This window comes from Ochlerotatus camptorhynchus, unplaced genomic scaffold (assembly GCF_037179485.1).
Source record: "Ochlerotatus camptorhynchus isolate MF236.1 unplaced genomic scaffold, CSIRO-AGI_Acam_v1.1 ptg000370l, whole genome shotgun sequence".
Lineage (NCBI taxonomy): Eukaryota > Metazoa > Arthropoda > Insecta > Diptera > Culicidae > Ochlerotatus > Ochlerotatus camptorhynchus.
The window spans coordinates 4,348,289-4,353,314 of NW_027040858.1; positions in this window are offsets into that span (position 1 = coordinate 4,348,289).

Consider the following 5,026-nt stretch of genomic DNA (forward strand, 5'->3'; position numbering starts at 1 on the left):
GCTTGGGAAACCCAGCGGCCGACAAATAATGATTTATGAAATATTTTAACCTGGGAAATTTGAGTATGAAAATTTCGAGCATCTGAACACTCCCCAAATCGCGATTAGAGCGTTATTTAAGGAGATTAATCGATTTAAAGGCTTGGGAAACCCAGCGGCCGACAAATAATGATTTATGAAATATTTTATACTGTGAAATTTGGGTATGAAAATTTCGAACATCTGAACACCCCCCAAATCGCGATTAGAGCGTTATTTAAGGAGATTAATCGATTTAAAGGCTTGGGAAACCCAGCGGCCGACAAATAATGATTTATGAAATATTTTATACTGGGAAATTTGGGTATGAAAATTTCGAGCATCTGAACACCTCCCAAATCGCGATTAGAGCGTTATTTAAGGAGATAAATCGATTTAAAGGTTTGGGAAACCCAGCGGCCAACTAATAATGATTTATGAAATATTTTATACTGTGAAATTTGGGTATGAAAATTGCGAACATCTGAACACCCCCCAAATCGCGATTAGAGCGTTATTTAAGGAGATTAATCGATTTAAAGGCTTGGGAAACCCAGCGGCCGACAAATAATGATTTATGAAATATTTTATACTGGGAAATTTGGGTATGAAAATTTCGAGCATCGGAACACCCCCCAAATCACGATTAGAGCGTTATTTAAGGAGATAAATCGATTTAAAGGTTTGGGAAACCCAGCGGCCAACAAATAATGATTTATGAAATATTTTATACTGTGAAATTTGGGTATGAAAATTGCGAACATCTGAACACCCCCCAAATCGCGATTAGAGCGTTATTTAAGGAGATTAATCGATTTAAAGGCTTGGGAAACCCAGCGGCCAACAAATAATGATTTATGAAATATTTTATACTGTGAAATTTGGGTATGAAAATTTCGAGCATCTGAACACCCTCCAAATCGCGATTAGAGCGTTATTTAAGGAGATAAATCGATTTAAAGGTTGGGGAGACCCAGCGGCCAACAAATAATGATTTATGAAATATTTTATACTGTGAAATTTGGGTATGAAAATTTCGAGCATCTGAACACCCTCCAAATCGCGATTAGAGCGTTATTTAAGGAGATAAATCGATTTAAAGGTTTGGGAAACCCAGCGGCCGACAAATAATGATTTATGAAATATTTTATACTGGGAAATTTGGGTATGAAAATTTCGAGCATCTGAACACCCCCCAAATCACGATTAGAGCGTTATTTAAGGAGATAAATCGATTTAAAGGTTTGGGAAACCCAGCGGCCGACAAATGATGATTTATGAAATATTTTATCCTGGGAAATTTGGGTATGAAAATTTCGAGCATCTGAACACCCCCCAAATCGCGATTAGAGCGTTATTTAAGGAGATAAATCGATTTAAAGGTTTGGGAAACCCAGCGGCCGACAAATAATGATTTATGAAATATTTTATACTGGGAAATTTGGGTATGAAAATTTCGAGCATCTGAACACCCTCCAAATCGCGATTAGAGCGTTATTTAAGGAGATAAATCGATTTAAAGGTTTGGGAAACCCAGCGGCTGACAAATAATGAATTATGAAATATTTTAACCTGGGAAATTTGAGTATGAAAATTTCGAGCATCTGAACACTCCCCAAATCGCGATTAGAGCGTTATTTAAGGAGATTAATCGATTTAAAGGCTTGGGAAACCCAGCGGCCGACAAATAATGATTTATGAAATATTTTAACCTGGGAAATTTGAGTATGAAAATTTCGAGCATCTGAACACTCCCCAAATCGCGATTAGAGCGTTATTTAAGGAGATTAATCGATTTAAAGGCTTGGGAAACCCAGCGGCCGACAAATAATGATTTATGAAATATTTTATACTGGGAAATTTGGGTATGAAAATTTCGAGCATCTGAACACCTCCCAAATCGCGATTAGAGCGTTATTTAAGGAGATTAATCGATTTAAAGGCTTGGGAAACCCAGCGGCCGACAAATAATGATTTATGAAATATTTTAACCTGGGAAATTTGAGTATGAAAATTTCGAGCATCTGAACACTCCCCAAATCGCGATTAGAGCGTTATTTAAGGAGATTAATCGATTTAAAGGCTTGGGAAACCCAGCGGCCGACAAATAATGATTTATGAAATATTTTAACCTGGGAAATTTGAGTATGAAAATTTCGAGCATCTGAACACTCCCCAAATCGCGATTAGAGCGTTATTTAAGGAGATTAATCGATTTAAAGGCTTGGGAAACCCAGCGGCCGACAAATAATGATTTATGAAATATTTTATACTGTGAAATTTGGGTATGAAAATTTCGAACATCTGAACACCCCCCAAATCGCGATTAGAGCGTTATTTAAGGAGATTAATCGATTTAAAGGCTTGGGAAACCCAGCGGCCGACAAATAATGATTTATGAAATATTTTAACCTGGGAAATTTGAGTATGAAAATTTCGAGCATCTGAACACTCCCCAAATCGCGATTAGAGCGTTATTTAAGGAGATTAATCGATTTAAAGGCTTGGGAAACCCAGCGGCCGACAAATAATGATTTATGAAATATTTTAACCTGGGAAATTTGAGTATGAAAATTTCGAGCATCTGAACACTCCCCAAATCGCGATTAGAGCGTTATTTAAGGAGATTAATCGATTTAAAGGCTTGGGAAACCCAGCGGCCGACAAATAATGATTTATGAAATATTTTATACTGTGAAATTTGGGTATGAAAATTTCGAACATCTGAACACCCCCCAAATCGCGATTAGAGCGTTATTTAAGGAGATTAATCGATTTAAAGGCTTGGGAAACCCAGCGGCCGACAAATAATGATTTATGAAATATTTTATACTGGGAAATTTGGGTATGAAAATTTCGAGCATCTGAACACCTCCCAAATCGCGATTAGAGCGTTATTTAAGGAGATAAATCGATTTAAAGGTTTGGGAAACCCAGCGGCCAACTAATAATGATTTATGAAATATTTTATACTGTGAAATTTGGGTATGAAAATTGCGAACATCTGAACACCCCCCAAATCGCGATTAGAGCGTTATTTAAGGAGATTAATCGATTTAAAGGCTTGGGAAACCCAGCGGCCGACAAATAATGATTTATGAAATATTTTATACTGGGAAATTTGGGTATGAAAATTTCGAGCATCGGAACACCCCCCAAATCACGATTAGAGCGTTATTTAAGGAGATAAATCGATTTAAAGGTTTGGGAAACCCAGCGGCCAACAAATAATGATTTATGAAATATTTTATACTGTGAAATTTGGGTATGAAAATTGCGAACATCTGAACACCCCCCAAATCGCGATTAGAGCGTTATTTAAGGAGATTAATCGATTTAAAGGCTTGGGAAACCCAGCGGCCAACAAATAATGATTTATGAAATATTTTATACTGTGAAATTTGGGTATGAAAATTTCGAGCATCTGAACACCCTCCAAATCGCGATTAGAGCGTTATTTAAGGAGATAAATCGATTTAAAGGTTGGGGAGACCCAGCGGCCAACAAATAATGATTTATGAAATATTTTATACTGTGAAATTTGGGTATGAAAATTTCGAGCATCTGAACACCCTCCAAATCGCGATTAGAGCGTTATTTAAGGAGATAAATCGATTTAAAGGTTTGGGAAACCCAGCGGCCGACAAATAATGATTTATGAAATATTTTATACTGGGAAATTTGGGTATGAAAATTTCGAGCATCTGAACACCCCCCAAATCACGATTAGAGCGTTATTTAAGGAGATAAATCGATTTAAAGGTTTGGGAAACCCAGCGGCCGACAAATGATGATTTATGAAATATTTTATCCTGGGAAATTTGGGTATGAAAATTTCGAGCATCTGAACACCCCCCAAATCGCGATTAGAGCGTTATTTAAGGAGATAAATCGATTTAAAGGCTTGGGAAACCCAGCGGCCGACAAATGATGATTTATGAAATATTTTATCCTGGGAAATTTGGGTATGAAAATTTCGAGCATCTGAACACCCCCCAAATCGCGATTAGAGCGTTATTTAAGGAGATTAATCGATTTAAAGGCTTGGGAAACCCAGCGGCCGACAAATAATGATTTATGAAATATTTTAACCTGGGAAATTTGAGTATGAAAATTTCGAGCATCTGAACACTCCCCAAATCGCGATTAGAGCGTTATTTAAGGAGATTAATCGATTTAAAGGCTTGGGAAACCCAGCGGCCGACAAATAATGATTTATGAAATATTTTAACCTGGGAAATTTGAGTATGAAAATTTCGAGCATCTGAACACTCCCCAAATCGCGATTAGAGCGTTATTTAAGGAGATTAATCGATTTAAAGGCTTGGGAAACCCAGCGGCCGACAAATAATGATTTATGAAATATTTTATACTGGGAAATTTGGGTATGAAAATTTCGAGCATCTGAACACCTCCCAAATCGCGATTAGAGCGTTATTTAAGGAGATTAATCGATTTAAAGGCTTGGGAAACCCAGCGGCCGACAAATAATGATTTATGAAATATTTTAACCTGGGAAATTTGAGTATGAAAATTTCGAGCATCTGAACACTCCCCAAATCGCGATTAGAGCGTTATTTAAGGAGATTAATCGATTTAAAGGCTTGGGAAACCCAGCGGCCGACAAATAATGATTTATGAAATATTTTAACCTGGGAAATTTGAGTATGAAAATTTCGAGCATCTGAACACTCCCCAAATCGCGATTAGAGCGTTATTTAAGGAGATTAATCGATTTAAAGGCTTGGGAAACCCAGCGGCCGACAAATAATGATTTATGAAATATTTTATACTGTGAAATTTGGGTATGAAAATTTCGAACATCTGAACACCCCCCAAATCGCGATTAGAGCGTTATTTAAGGAGATTAATCGATTTAAAGGCTTGGGAAACCCAGCGGCCGACAAATAATGATTTATGAAATATTTTAACCTGGGAAATTTGAGTATGAAAATTTCGAGCATCTGAACACTCCCCAAATCGCGATTAGAGCGTTATTTAAGGAGAT